At 38.9% G+C, this 16,528-nt stretch overlaps 2 long non-coding RNA genes across 2 annotated transcripts in view; one reads left to right on the top strand and one right to left on the bottom strand.

Annotated features, from left to right (window-relative positions):
* The window catches only part of LOC103138918 (uncharacterized), a 98,647-nt gene extending 83,674 nt beyond the window's left edge, over positions 1 to 14,973 (top strand). Inside the window, exons 4-5 of the long non-coding RNA XR_476344.2 lie at positions 12,241 to 12,296; positions 12,614 to 14,973. This is a non-coding gene — a long non-coding RNA (uncharacterized LOC103138918). The remainder of the gene's footprint in view (positions 1 to 12,240; positions 12,297 to 12,613) is intronic.
* LOC107836410 (uncharacterized) overlaps positions 12,792 to 16,528 on the bottom strand; it is a 12,462-nt gene continuing 8,725 nt past the window's right edge. The window contains exon 2 of the long non-coding RNA XR_001662293.1: positions 12,792 to 16,215. This is a non-coding gene — a long non-coding RNA (uncharacterized LOC107836410). The remainder of the gene's footprint in view (positions 16,216 to 16,528) is intronic.

Below are 16,528 nucleotides of genomic sequence, written 5' to 3' on the forward strand. Positions count from 1 at the left end.
AAAATTGATATTTACAATCTCTCTGGATCCAATACGACTAACACTGAGCTGGGCATGGTTTGACATAACCACCTAAAAATGGTCGACTACTGTCTTCTGTGTACATTTAAAACTAAAAAGCCAATGAACTTATAATGCAGCTTCTTACAGTCCACCAGCGGAAATATTTGTTTTAATGGTGTTGGCTTCCGGTTGGTATCAGATGTATGCAGTGTGGTGGAGCTAAACATGCCCAGGGGGATCGAGTGATATTGGTGTCTCATTTTCAGGGACAAACAAGCACATACAGGGACCAGACATGGCTGTCACATCTGCCTTAGCTTCCCTGTCAGCAGCCCTGAGGGCAATGGGCAGGGGGGCAGCCTGAGCGCACTGGTCAGGGGACACACACAGAAAAAGTCTAGATGTACTTATGCAATGACAGAGATGCATTTGCAGCACAAATGCAAGAACATATGTCACAGCTGTTGTGGCCACAAGTTCAAACTTTCTCAAAATGGAGTGGGGGGGGGGCAGAAGGAACAAAAAACAAAAAAAACAAAACAAGAGCTTTCCTTGTAATGCTCCCGGGATCACCAGCCTGACCTTCCTGGCTGAAAAGCAGCTCATTTAGTCCCCAAACCTGGCTCCATTTTTAACTTTCCCAGATTGATCAGTGATCGTGCTGGCGCCAAGAAGCTGTATAGCTTTACATCAGCGCGGAGGAGGTTTAGTGGTTTTCAATAGTATTTCAGGATATCCTTGCCGCTGCTGCTGCTGCTGCTGCAGTTTTTGGCAGACTAACAGCTGCCACCAGCATTAGTGTATGAGCACACACTTCTTAATGTTCCCCCAGCCCTTAGCCTCATGTGTCACATGGACTGCATCCAACTTAACCCCAGTTGCTGCTCCGCACTGGGTGGACTGGTTGAAAAAAAAAACAAGAAAAAAAAGTGCGAGAGCAGCAAATTACAATATGCTTGAGAGTCTCCTTTCATTGAGATTTAAGGCTACAAACTATATTGTGAGGACCAGCTTGTCTGAAAGAAAGGGCGGAGACACTTTACTAATTATATGCGATTTATTATTACAGATGAAAAGTGATTACTTACAGTCTCTGGACCAGGGGAAATTAGTTACATAGCATTGTTGCTTATAATTTGACAACACTGCCTTGAATTCACTGAGATGTAAAATTAATTCTTGCAGTTGTTTTCAATGGGACCTTCATGTTCGCCCTGCACACTGTTAAAAATCTGAGAAAAATACAAATGATTGGGCTTGGCTCAGTAACTTCATTGTGCAGGAGGGGGGGGGAGAAGAAAGCCAAACTGGACGGGCTTCAGTGGTTTTAGGCCTTTTGAGGGTTGCTTTGTGAGGATTTATGTATTTAATTACGCACTCATTCTACTAATGTAAGTCAAGAAAAAAGGATAAGAAAAAAAAAAGATGCTACATGAAGCCTATGAGCTGGTAGTTTCCCTCTTACTGAAAGTTGGCCACTGCTGCTGTTTAGCTCCCCTTGAACTGGGCTAATACTTGTCTATTCCGATTAGGATTAGGAGCCTGGGCTCAGGGACCCGGGACACGTAATCTAATAAATCAAGATAAAAAACCCTGAGATTGGTTTACAGAGGGCTCGGATTTACCGTTGGCCATCTCAGAGAAACAGGGATTAACACAGCATTTGGTGCTGTAGTTACCCCCCGCATTAAGCCCTCCCCTTCCACACACAAACAGAGAACTGGAGGGGGTTCTGTGTCCGAGGAGGAAGAGAGAGAGGGAGGAAGACTTACAGGGAGGGAGAAGACGAGGAGGGCTGGCCAGGGCTTTATATTGCTTAGTAGACAGCAAGTTAAACTTGCAGTGACAAGGTCAGGTTAGTCCTTGTACAAAAGGCTTTGTTCCATAGGCAGATTAAAGGTCTCTCTGACAGATTTTACACTTTTGGATCATGTTGAACATGTTTGAAGTTAATCCGTTCTGTTCGAGGGAGAAGGCCTGTTGAATGAAAGAATGACAACCTATCTGTAGTTTATAAAAAAAAATTATGATTATTTTTTTTTTATATGATGCAGACAAATTGAATTTCATAGAAATCAAGTTGTCTTTCAAAATTTCTCTGTTAAAATTGAGAAAATACTGTTTAATATTCTGAAATATTCAAATAAGCATAAATTGCTTAATATTTACTTAATTTAGACATTAACCTGTATTGTTTTTCACTGTATTAACAAAAGACAAACCTAAATACTATTTACTGTCAGATTTTCACATTCAGAGACAGAAATTAAAATCGCTTAAGTAAAAGTTAGTATTGGTTTAAATTTTTTCTCCTCATGGTGAAGCAGCAGTGGAGTCCTCCTCAGTTTTAGAAGGTTTTTTAAAAATGTTTTTCTTTATTTTAAAAACAAATTAAGTTTTACGCTGTCCAAGTCAAAAATCCCTGGATTCATATACTTTGATATAACAATTGTTTTTTTTTTGCTTGTTTTTCTCTCATTTTTAGTCCAGTTACTGTTCCCGACGAGGGCAGTGTTGTGCAGCCTGTCAATTGTGCAGTTCTCTTGTTTTCTAGTCTTAACCTGAGATAAAAGGAAGAAGTTACATGTTTGTTACAGGCTGGAGCCTGCGATTAATAATGTTTTTATTTTTAGATAGTATGTGAAAGATGAAGACAAAGTAGTGCTTCATTGTATCGTAGAAGGTAACTGATTCATTGGTTATTATTTATTTTTCAGTTTTCTTGTCACTGTTTAAGAAAAATCCTGCCCACAGCATGCTGCTGCCACCACATGTACATGTACAACTGGTGACTGTTTCTGATATTGACTACAAGAGCAGATACCCAGGGCAGCATTAGAGTAGGGGCGCACAAGCACTGCACACAAAAAACTAAAACCTTATTCATCTGTCATTTGCACCCTGAAGACTTTTTACATTGCTGGGATAGCCATGTCTTGCAAGATTTTCAGCTGTGACATACTTTTTTATTTTCTCTATGATATAATGCACTGAAAACTTCTCCGCAACTTCAACTCTGACCTTTCTGCTATGATCCTTGGTCTTCACACAGCTGCTTGTTCACTAATGATCTCTGCAGTTTGTTTCCATCCATCCATCCATCCATCCATCCATCCATCCATCCATCCATCCATCCATCCATCCATCCATCCATCCATCCATCCAAGAATGCTGCTCAGACATAGCAGGTTTTCAGCGAGTTTAACACAATATTAATCATTTAAGGTTTAAACAGTTATGTCTGTGTGGCAGTTGTGCTTCCTTTCCTGCTGAGCGTTTTCCATAGAAATGGGGCCAAAAGAAATCAACCTGAAATTTGAATTCTTTCTATTTTCCCCGTGCTGCCAGGGTTTCATATAAAGTTTAACATATCAAAAGTGGAATGCGCTTTCATCTGCTCGCATGTCTTGTTAGGCAATATCAAACACAGGAAATTCTTTCTACATCCGCATATAAAGGTTGAAAAATCCTAGCAACACATCACAGCTTGTGCAAAAGAGGCCTTTTCTTTATTTCTGAGGGAACTGTTAGTAATATCACTGGGCAATTAGCAGGGAAACTAGAGAGAAATGGAGAAGCCAATTACTTCTGCGAGTTAGCTAAAGGCCATTTTAAACTGTGTGCCCATGACATAATAATGTTTATGGTAAATATTATAGTTGGAGACAGTGAGTGCAAGGCGTGAGAGGCAAGGGAGGGGGAAAAAAAAGGCATCAATCTCATATCGAGAATAATTTATTAAGATCTGAGATGCGGCAATTACGTGGAAAGGACCAAAAAGAAAAAAAAAAAAAAAAGAAGACACCAACTCTCCAGGAACCGCATACATGATTGCAATCTTGATTAAATCCCCCTGGATCTAATGAGTTGATTTTCTGCTGTTAATATTGCATTGGCTGATGATGGATTCGTTAAGATAATGGAACGAAGCTAAAATATAAATGACTCCCTGTCAAGGAGCAGATTTTCGTCATTTTCCGTCTGACACCTCCGCCGTGGGGATTTGGCGAGGCCTTTTTGTGTTTAAAACCATCAGGATCTGGAATACTAATTGCTGTGTGGACGCCGCTGATGCCTCTCCTCCTCTCCGCTCTTGCCCTCCCTCACCCATCGTCTCTGCAAATATCTACTGCATATCTCTGCACAAAAAAACCCCCAGCCTTTCTATAAGGCTGATGAAAGCGAACATGTTCTCTTTTTTTTACACTACATGGAACGGTTAATTCAGTTAAGTTAGTGCTTGACACCTGCATATCAGCAACTAAGTTAAAGATTGAAGACATATATTTAAAGATACTGTTTGTCACAGAAAACAGAAACTTAAGCAAGTCAGCCTGTGCTGTTGAAATGAATTAATATTACGGTCTCTCTTCTCTCGGATCGGCGGAGCTCGTCTTTCTTTGTTTTGAATTATCTGTCACTCAGGTCGAGCGGATGGGCAAAATATACAATGGACTATTGATCCCATTTCGTGTCGCTACCTGCATAATTTTGTTTGTCACAGAAAACATGCGCATGGCCTTGCAAAATAGTTAAAAGTTTTTCATGTTTTGCCAAGTTAAAAACAATGCTTTTAACTGGGATTTTAGGTGATGAACCATCACAAAGCAAATACATAACTGTAAAATTGAATAAAAGGATGGTCTTCAAATTGTTCAAGAATATTTGTTGGTGGAAGGTACGGTGTGGGCGGCATCATGCAGTGGGAATGGTTTCCTTTAATCCCTTTGGGAATCTGATCAGTTTTTTGGGAGCTGGATTGGGTGAAATTAAGTTTTTTTTTCTTCCATAAGGATTTGCCCAAAGGCTGGTGCCCCACTGCTGATTCAGATTACCAAAATATTACTTAGTCTTTTAGTGAAGGCAACATCTAAGACATGCAGGACGCGAGCTTTTGAGGAGCAGCATTAGACACCTGTACCTGTAGTTCACTTTATTAAAGCAAATGACCAAAAATGCGGAATAAATCGACGTTAACATTGATATCGGACAATGTTAGTCATTTTTTTTAACATAATGATGGGATCTTGGGGTATTTAGCTGAAGCATTGTCAATGGTGTGATTGTTTTTTTCACAGTGTACAAAGAAAATAAAAATAAACATTCTACATAATATAGGCAGATATTTGTTATTGGCTCCAGTAATTCTATTATATCGATTTTGGCCTGGATTTTCATATCGATGCATCTCTAATATTGACTTGTTAGATCAACCCAGACCTAAATTGAATAGCGAATCTTTGAGCAGTTGATGATCACAGTCTTCCTCCATCCAGTCACTGAATGTAACATGACAGAATGAGGAAAAGTTTGAGCAGTATGAATACCTCGGAACAAACTTTATTAGAAAATAATTATCTGCAGAATAAAATTATTGAACAATGATTTGTTTTTCAGTGGTTGTACATTTGTACTCAATACAAAGCTGAGCAGCTCTGTGACGTTGGCAGTAACTGAACACCAACACCAAACTTTTTCCATTATTGCCATAATTACCATTGTTGTCATTCTTGCATGCATAACCTGCCCCCGTCCTTTGTTGCGATTATGATTTTTTTTAATGTGTGATAGTGCGGCGAGGATTCACCCGATCTCACCACTCCCATCATCCCTTTCTTCTCTGTATCACTTTTTGTTTCCTTTTACATGGTTTTTTACTAAAAAGTCTTTTTTAATCAATCAAGGAGCAGGCAGAAAATAGGCTTTGTCATGGCCGGGCCCCAGGGTCGTGTTGTGCTCGCTCTGCCTGGTGACAGGTCTTCAAAAGGGATAAAAAGGGATATTTTGGGGCCAAAACGGGGGTTTCCATGGCACCGGCACTTGTTGCACATGGATCACCATTCTTTGGTCCTGCGTGAGATTGAGGTTTCAAAGGGCAGGACAACAAAAATTAGGCTCGGAGGGGAGAGCGGGGCTGCAGAGGTGGCTGCCCTCAAGTCCCTGACTCCTTCCTCTCCTGGGGGGAAAGAGAGAATAGGAGCCAGAAGTGACAGAACAAAAAGGGGCCTACTAGGTGCTGTCAAATATGCATGAGTAAATGACCACTTGCTCTCTCCCCGGCGTGTTAAAAAATCTGCGAACCAGAGTCAGATTGGAGGGCTCGGCGCGCAGACCTTTGCAGTGAGAAGTGTATTCTCGTTGCGGCTTCCACTTCATGTAATTAGAGGTTGTTTCGTGTAGAATGAGGTCACGTAAACTTGTACGTTTCTGAGTTTATGTGTGGGAAATGAAACCAGGAAACTTAAACAATAGTCTGGCAGTCATTACTGCAAAGAGGGTTATTATTTTAAACTTTGCTGTTCAGCCAACTGTGTGTTTGCTTGTTCCTGTTATTTTGATTTGTAATAATTAAAAGACTAGGCCTCTGATGTAGCAACTTAACTTGTTTACTACTTAATGTCAGACTGGTTTGCGTTGACATACAGCGCTGTGAGGAAGAGCGTGTCTCTTCACTAAATTCTTCTGTTTCTGCTTTTTTGTCACTCTTACAAGGAAATGTGTCAGACCATCAAACATTTTTTAATACCAGGCAGAAAATCAGAGTGAATATAACGTTAATTGATAAATTACAAGAAAAATGCCGTCCAAACCAATCTGATCCCATGTGGAAAAAGTCATTGTCATTGTTGTTAAATTGTGACTTAACTGTGGTTTTAATACATTTTTGTTTTAGCCAGGCCTGATCACTGCCAAATCTATAAAATAAAGAAATCCAGCAAATAGAGCCTATCTGACAACATAAAGTAGACCTCAAAGAGTAACACAAGCCAAAGTTATTCATGAAGAGATGAGAAGCAAAGTCACTGACATCTATCTGTCTACAAAAGCTTTTGGACTCAGTAAGAACCTCTAATGTTGCAAGACAATGTCCCAAAATAATCAGCAAGTCCATGTCTGCAAGGCTAAAACACAAAAGGAAGAGGTTTTGAAGTGGCCTAGTCAAAGTCTGGGAATAAGTCAGTCTGAGATGCTATGATGTTCATGCTAATAAACCATCTGTTGTGGTTGAAATAGAACAATTATGCGAAGCTAATTGGGTAAAACTTTGCCAGTGATGTGCAAAATGTATGTCCAGTTTGACCAAAGCCTTGTTGCAGTCAAGTGTAGCACCAACAAATTAGGGATGTTTTAACAGCTTTTGTTTTGTTTTTGTCATTAAATCGTTGATCATTATTAAATCATTATTTGAAGCTTGAATTTTATATTTACCCATTATTTTTGTTGAATGTTTAATTTTGTTAGACAATCTAAAACATCTACATGTGACAAGAAAAGCTAAAAAAAATTCTAAAAAAAGAAATCTTTAAGGACCACATAAAAAATCACAGCAATTTATGAATCTGTTTTGAGCTGCTTTCAATTATTTAAAAAAAATGGTGTTCATGATTATGATTATTAATTTTCTGCTGCACCAGGATTTTTTTTTTCTAAAGAATTATGCATAAATGGCATTATGAGGTCAAGGTTTTTACATGTCAGGAGCCCTTTAAGTAATTTGCAATAATTTCCATAGCATCATCACTGCCACCTTCAATAACAAACAAGGTTATACACACTCACAGGTCCTTTTCTTCACGCATTTGAGCTACACACGTGTCGGGAGGGCGTGCAGTGCAATAAAAGCAGTCGAGAAGAACATTTCTGGCGCTATCAATAAACATTCAGGAGTTTTTGTATAGTAAAAGTGGCTGCATATTCCCTTGGTGCTGCATCAACAGCTTATTGTAGTGAAATTTCAAAATATATGGATGAGTGGAGGTGCACGTTCATGTTCATCTATTCGAGGTTCTCTGCAATGTGCTGCCAGCCTGTTTAAAAGGTTAACGCAGTTGGGATATGTTTCTTGATGGGATTTTATCATGCCAGGCATGCTCTGTTTCCTGATGAATATATTAAAATTATTACTGTGCAAACAGAGTTTCTAATTACTGACCTGCTTGCTATTGTACTGTGCGTTCTGTGTGCACCCCCCACCCTTCTTCTCCATGCCTTGTTTATTTATCTGCACCAGTGAATACAGAATAGTCTATGCAATGTCATTTCCATCCACATGAAAATGATTTTGAAAATGCCAATCTTGCCTATTATACAGTGTAATTACTTGTCTGCTTTTTGATTTTATCATATCTTCAGCCAGTGGGAAGATACTTGCAGAGGCTAAACATCTTAGCAGTGCGTTTCAGCAGATGATTTGCCTCGGGGACAAAAAAAATAAATAAAAAAAGGATAGAAAAGAGAATCTTCACTTTGTAAATGAGTAAAGTGCTCTCAGACACAAAGCATGAGACAGTGTGTCATTCAAGGGTCGACCTGCTGTGTGTTTTTAAGCTTCTACCAATAGACATGTCAAAAGGTGTGTTGATTGATTTGGTTTGAACAGTCCGAAATTTTTATTTAGGAAGTGTTATACAGAAAATATGGTATGTAGTTTAAATTGACAGAGAAAATGTGACATGATAAGAAAATAAATGGTATGCATTCTCACATTTTCTCATGGATTTTAGTCAACACTTAGTAGTGCATAAATATGAAGTGGAAAGAAAATCAAATATTGTTTTTTTTAAAATATTTTTTAAATAAAAATTATTAAACATTACTTTGCATTTATATTCAGACATCTTTGCTGTACATCAGTAAATTAAATTTAGTTCAGCCAATCATTTTCAGAAGTATCCCAATCCTATACAGCGTGCATGTGTGTGCAATTTAAGAGACACACAAACATGTGGAAGAATGCGATTTGGTCAGATGAGTCCAAACTGTAACTTTTTGACCCTCACAATTCAACATGCGATGAAAAAGTAACACTACACAATCCTAAGCATAACATCCATGAGTGAAACGTGGTGATGGCAGCACTATGGTGTCGGGTTGATTGGGAGATAGGTGGAGCTAAATGCAAAGCTCTCGTGTAAGAAATCCTGCCAGAGGCTGCAAAAGGCTTGACATTCACGTTCCAACAGAACAATGACCCGAAAGCTGAATGACTGAATGAGCGTTAGCTGTTTTCGCAAAAAAAAAAAAAAAAAAAAAAATGGGCAAACATTTCAGATTCTACATGTACAAGCTGCTGGAGATATACTTTAAAGGTGCTGCTATCTTTGCAGTGAAACATAGTTCAAAGTCAATAAAAATGGCTTAGGGGGCTCAACTTTTAGATACTGTAAGTAATCTTCATAATTTATTTTTTTTTCATATTTGTTAATGTCTTCCTCCGAGTGCTCCTACTTCCATCTGAAAAATGCTCCACTCCTAGTCAGAAAAAACCAGTCAGAGCCATCTTAGCACTGTCAATCATGCTGGTGTATGCGCTGCTCAAGATTGTTGGCTTGCTGCAGCTGTGCTAATGACAGAGAAACAACTTACTGCTTATCTGTCATCATGCTAACTAGCCTCCATATTCATGGCAGGGTCCACTGAGAGAGAGGAGCTGTAGCTCTGTAGGGAAGAAGAGGGAGGGTGACAATGGCAGCTGTAACAAATATATATATAAAAAAACTTTTTTATATATATAAAAGTTACATTCTTCAGCTTTAAATGCACACAATTCATTTTGTACTTCAAACTGTAACACAATCTTTCAATTGTTTTCATCAGTCCATCGTGTAAAATCCATCACAATTTGTAGCTGTAACGTAACAAAAAGCGAGAAAGTTCAAGAAGTTCAAATACCTAAACAAATTTGAATCTCAGCTGTGGCCTCCCCCAGCAGGTTTTTCAACTTTTGCAGCCAAATTTGTTCCTTTTTCATTTCTCTTTTATTGAAATGGCTGCACGTCTTTTGTGTCAATCAACCGTTTTCCTTCTGCGTGAGTTGCCTTCGAATCAGAAGTTAAGTGGGAAGGTGTGTCACACATATTTCCGAAGAATTTGCCATACGTTATAAAAGAAAAGGGCAACCCTGTTGTTTACTTGTCTGCCTGTAATGTTGCACAGGGGGTTGATCATGAGAGTTGATAGGAGCTGCAATTTAAAAAGAGGACAGTGCAGCTCTGAACAAAAACAATTAAAGGAAAATGAAAGACGGCCCCAAGGGTTAAAAATAGAAAATTATCAACATGCATGCTGGATTCCACTATCCCCCGCTCCACATCCCCCCCGTTCACTCCCCTCAAACTTACTGGGCCTGCATTGTTATGTATGATCAGATCTGCCAGTTCTTCCTCTAAGCTCCTTGTCACATTTTGACTTAATGAAGTGCAACTTAGAAGGGAATTGGGTTCATCATGCTAGTCGCACGATGCTCCCTTGTTGTAGCAAACAGGAGTGGCATGGGACCGGAGAGCTACAGCGCGAGTCGTTATCATTCCGGTCAGTCTGTTTAACACAAAATTAAACAAAGAACTAATTAGTGCCTCATGAATTAATAACTGCACTGTTGCCGAGAAGAAGTTGGGTTGCTGAGGGGAGATATAAAATAAGTAGGAAGATCAGGTTAGAATTATTATTACTTTTTTTCTAGGGTGCATGTGCTCTCAAGGTTAGGAAACTTTAGAGAGGATTTAAGACGCGGCGTGTCCTGGTACAACACTGAAACTTTGTCTGGATTTCTGTGGCTGCACTAATAAAAGAAGGACTTAGATGAAGCAATCAACCTTACATTTTAGCCGTGTCTATCCTTCCTTCCCCATAGGGTTAACTGTACCCTCTCCCCGTAGCCTCCCGTCAGTCAAAGAGGTTCGCAAACCTCCATCATCCTTTTCTTCCAACTGGGACGAGGGGCCTGTTTTCATCAAAAGGACAGGGTTGGACAAAAGCATCATCTTTAGAGTCACATTATTCTAATAAGCATGCACTGCAGCATGGAGGAGCTATGCAAATGCAGGAACATTATGTTCATATACAGTGCCTTGCAAAAGTATCCACACCTCTTGAGCCTTTTCGCATTTCATCCCGTTACAACCGCAATCTTCAGTATATTTTGATCTTATGAGACGTACCAACACAAGGTGTAGCAATACAGAAGATCTGAATTTTAAAAATTATTTTATTTATATTATTAAACGCATTTGTATTCAACCCTTTGACTGCCGTCTTTTGCTGAAGTTACAGTTAAAACATGTCCACAGTATTTCTCCATCAGCTTGAAAAGCAATTTTAAACTTGTGCAACTAGTTATAAGTGGGATTTAGACTTTGACTGAGCCGTGCATGTTAGGATGGATAGGCCATGCTTTTTAGTACATGAAGATCACATTGCACCTTCTTCCATATGCTTGCAGTATAATTTTCATCACTGTGACAAACTGCAAATGGGATTTCTTACAGGCACTTCAGCACTGGCTTTATGTGATTCTTATACTTATCACTAACGGTGAATTTGAAGACAGTTAGTTGCAGTAAGTTTCATTTAGGATTATTGGAGTTATAAAGGCATACAAATGCACATAAAAGTTAAGAACTATGCATTCTTTTCCTTTCAGTGTCCAGCTATGCCCTATTTTTGTGTTGTTTTATATGAAAATATAAGTACATTGTTTGAAGGTTGTGACAAATGTGGTTAAAATTATACCCCTGGAAATCTTTTAATATCATGAAACAGAAAACAATTAACCTGAAACTATTTTTTTCATTCTGGAGCTGAAGATTAGATGTTAATGTTAATAGTTTGTTTTTATTAAAAAAGTTCTGAATATATCTCTTGCACTTTATTGGATACCCTAAGTATTTGGAACATAAACAAAATAAATCAGGGATAAATCAGAAATGCATTCATTCTGTACTTTAAATAGACCTGTTTAAGAAATGAACAAAATTTAAACCTTTAAATCATGACAGTTTGCTGATTTCTGCTGTGCCACCGATATTACTCTGTTTTCTGATGCGATGTAAAGTTTTTAACACAAATAAACAGACAGCCTAAGAATTCCTGAAATGATTCTGGAGTTATCTGCTTATATGGGTTTTGATTACATGGACTGAACCAGAGTGTAGACATGGATATTGAACAGTTAGACGCCATATGCCTTCAGTCAGAAAGCTTGAACTGGACAATAAATTCATTGAAATGTAGCCATTACATACAGATCTAGTCTTGTAAAAGCAAACCAGTCTCAGTTAACTTGACTATACAATAGTTGATTGTCTTTGTGTTGGTTTTATCATATAAAATAATAATAATAAAAGAAAAATTCAAGTTTGTTCTTTTTCCCAAGGCACTACAACAGCCCACAGAGGTAAACCTTGTCCAGGTTTTTAATGCTCTTCTCCCCCCGGACCCCTTTGCCTTCTTTCTCAGATGAGACGAGCCCCCCACCCCTGCACGGATTGACTCCCCAGGAAGAGAGAAACGAGGTAGGGCAAATCCCTAACATGACTGATTACTGTCCCCACCATCTCCCCTGTTCATATCTCCAACAATATCAGGCATCTTCATTAATCCCCGCGGATCAATGTGTCTGGGGGTTGTAAAAATTGACAAATGACTTATTAGAATCCCACCGTTTTATTTTCCAACTGATTAACTCACAGCAATGTTGTACACTATACAGGCTCACTGATGTATCTGTTTTCCAAAGAGAACCCCCTCCGCTCCCCCTTCCCCTCCTCCTCCTCCTCCTGCTCTTCCTCCTCTCCGTCTCTCTCTTTGACTCTCTATCTCTCTGTCTTAGTGTGACGGATCCATACTGAATAAAATGTACAACAGAGTGCGTTGGAAGCCCTGCCAGGCTCCAGCGACTCAAAACTACAGGAACAAAAAGGCAGTTTTGACACATAAAAAACCACCAGTTATGTTTCCTGACATAAGCTGCCTTATGGGGGCAGCTGGTAGAGGCTTTTTGTTTTTTGTTTTTTGCCTGACTTGCAGAAGTCACAATGCCAAAAAACACACAAATAGACACTTAACAGTCCATTGGAGAACTGGAACTGCTTAAGGTGGAAGTAATAAATAGCATTTTAGCAACGCGCTGTCTCGGTTTTTTCAAGCATGTTTGCCAAATTCTTGTTCTCCAGGTTGCACCGTTCTGCTAATTGTGTCGTGTTGTTTTATTTTTTTTATGCCTGTTTTATGTCTGGATGCTGTTGTAACTCCGTCCCACATTCTCATCTTGACAAAATAATGCAATTTTTCCACTGCGTGGCATTTATTACTGTAAGACATTAGACACAGACATCTAAGTGCAGATGACATCCACCAAATTAACAAGAGTATAAAACCTTTTGTTGCTGATAAAAAATCAGCCTCTGTACAATTTGACTCTCTAGAGAACGCTAATGACTTGTGACTTGAAAAAACTGGGTTGATTTTTTTTTTTTTCTTTCCTCCCTCTCCCTCCGTGAGATGAAACCTTCTGTGCTAATGATGTTAGCCAGTATGAGCACAATGCTGATGTGGGAGTCTGTCATGAGGATGCACACAACAGCCCTTGCCCCTGGCCTCCTAGTCAAGAGGGATCTAAACATTCAGAAGTGACAGTCTGGGCTGTCTCATGTCAAACCAGGGACCCTCGCTAACACCGGGGGGCTGGCGTGGCTGTGAATCGAGGTGGAATGCTACACCGCACTCTTTTGTTTCTGCTGGTGTCACTCACGAACCAGAAAGAAGACACACTCCCCACATCAATCAGGGCCCGGTGTACCTCCCTGCAATCACAGATTCCCACATACAGAGTCCTGCACCATTATTGCCGTCCCTTGTAAGGATGTGTGCAGAGGCCTTCAAATAAATTGACTTTTTATTGCAGTTTCATAGTATCATGTTGCACAATTTGTGCAGTTCGCGAACACTGAGCCTCGGAGAAATACACTGTGCGTATTTTTATTCCCTCCCTTTTGTAACAGCATTAAAGAGTGCCTTTGAGCAGGTTGCTTGTAGGAGCAAAGTTAAGTGAGATTCAGCTGAAGTCCAGAGTAATACTGCTTGTCTAACCACAAAACAACAACATAACTGAGCACAGTAAGCTTAATTGGCTTTTGTTGTATGTTAATGAAACTAATCATAAAGGCCAACTGGCTCTAACATGAGACCTTGACACCCCTCTGCTCTCCCCCCACTCCTCGTGGCTCCGACAAACTTTTCGAAAAGATGGAGTTCCTCTCCTAGACAGTCTCAGGAAAATTAAACCACCAAAATTGTTTTCATTGGTTAGCGGGGATAATCTCAGGGGACTATAAGGCTTTTAATTGAACTCAGTGAGAAGAAATTTGTATGACTGTTTGCCAACAACATTGGTGTGTCTGCTTTCCACTTCTGCCCCCTCTCAAAGAAAGGCGCAGTAACTCAGGTATAGTTATTATATAAAGTAAGGGTGACCTCAGTAACCATATGTGCATTCTTCCTTTCTTCCTAAGGGCGTAACACGATAATAAAATGGTACCGTATTTGTTTTATTGATAGGTATAACAGTGCACCCTGACATAAAATTGACAGATTTAAGTGTCTATATCTGAGACTTTTATTTTAAAGTAAAAAAAAAAGAAAAAAAAGAAAGCACTTCTAGAGTTGTTGTTTGTTCATATAACTGGTAAGACTCGTCTTCAGGTTACTAAAAAATTAGGGAATTCCCTTTTACTAGGTATTTACACTAAAATATTTTGTTCGACAACAATGTGCTCAATTTGGAAAAAAAAAAGTAAAATAAAAAACAATAACAAATAAGATCATTTCCAATGAAAAAAAAAAAAAAAACTGCCAATGTCAAACCTTTAGCAGCTAACACTGCTAAGGTTAGCGTTGGCTTCAAGCTAAGCTTAAAGTTTGCTTTATAGTTTTTAGCCTCTAATTAGTTTCGCCCAAAACACTTACAAGTTAGACGTTGGTTCTGTGAAATCCTCATGAGTTAAGAGGTTAAGGAATCTGGGTTACACTTCAGTCAACACTCAACAGAATTTTTTTTTTTTAGCATTGTTTAAGAGTGATTCACTCTTTTTCTATTTGTAAAACCTTAGAGGTACTTTTAATTATAATTTATTTCACTACAAGCAAACAAGCCACAACAACATAGAAAGTGGTAGTTAAAAATGGGAAGAGAGTGACTGACAAGAGGGTAATGGTTTATAAACATGGTGAAAATGCAGCGACTGGCTAATAGGTAACATGAAGCTAAAGTTACGTAAAAGGAACTTTAGCTTCATTAAACTAAACTAAAAGGACTGTCAAACTATTTTTTTTTAAACCAGACTGCGTTTAATAATCTACTTCAGAATCTAGACGAATCAAAAATGCACTTGTACACTGAAGAGACAGTTAAAGATGTTTCTGCCTCTCTGTCATGTTTTACTGCCATTCTCATTTTGAGTACCTTTTTTATGTTTGCAAATAACAAAAATGTAGCATTTTCCGGCATTGTTTGATATAAGGCCACATTAGTAATAGAAAAGCATAAAAACCTTCCATACACAGACTGATCAAACCTGGACACTTTTTACAAATTCTTTGAAATGCAGCACATAATCTGTAAAATCTTTTTGTAAAGTCTTTTGTGAAATCAGAAGGAGTGTGTTCTTATTTTCCCTAAATATGTATATTGTCAAAATGTTGTCCTTTCTCTTATTTTTGAATTCAGTATTGTGTATTGGTTCGTGAGGTGGATCTATCATCCTATTTCTAATTTGTTTTCCATTCGTAGATCTTAATCACAATGGAAAATAAATGTTGGTAATTCAAAGTCAAACTCTGCCTTTTTAGTATTTTGGTATTCAGGATTTGTTCAAAGAGGTCCAGTGATTCTGTAACACAGCAGTTTATTCAGTCAGGCATAAAAGTAAATAAAGCTCGCAGTCTGCCGTAGAAAAGATAATTTGTCTCACTGAGAAAAACACCAACTCATAAGCTCAGATTGGTATTATTGTATCACCGACTGTTGCACACGCTCCAAAATGAGCACTTGGCTGCTTTTCTGCAGTTTTCATTCTCTTGCACTTATTTTGGTCCATTGGATTTTTCCAGCGTGTCATAGCAGAGGCTTTTACATGGAAACGGCAGCCCTGTGTAAATATTTATGATGTAACATCTCCATGTGAATAGACTTTCTTCCCAATCCATCCATCATTACCGGCATATCGTGAAAGCCCACATCCCGGCGGTGGCTCAGGGCCTTAGGAAGCTCAGACAGGAGCGGCGTGTCCCCCTCTCAGTCAAAGTATTTGTTTTTCTTTTGACTGGGGGCAGCCCAGCTGTGAGGGCATTTCATGTGTCAGTCGCTCCACTTTCATTGGGGGCTGACTTCAAAGCCCGATCCAGCCCATTGTTTCTGCGACGTGGCCGCTGGACCTGAAAATGCCCAAACAGAAAAATGTGATGTAGGTCAAATTACAGAGTTGTGCCCCTTAAAAGAGAAAAACAGAATTGTGGTGTGAAGACATTAAGCCCTGGTTAAGCTTGGCTTGTGTTGACTGTTGTCTGCACATTATTTGGCCACAAAGGAACTGACATGCAGAATGAAAAAGCGACTATCCGTATATTCCAAACTTTATTATTCAAGACTTAGGAGAAAAAAGAGAAAAAAGCTCAGTTACGATTCTGTATTTCTTGATTTTTTTTTTTTTTTTTACTTGTGCAACATGTCTTCATTGCTACAAACAAA

The sequence above is a fragment of the Poecilia formosa genome, unplaced genomic scaffold (genome assembly GCF_000485575.1).
Source record: "Poecilia formosa unplaced genomic scaffold, Poecilia_formosa-5.1.2 Scaffold56, whole genome shotgun sequence".
Taxonomy (NCBI): domain Eukaryota; kingdom Metazoa; phylum Chordata; class Actinopteri; order Cyprinodontiformes; family Poeciliidae; genus Poecilia; species Poecilia formosa.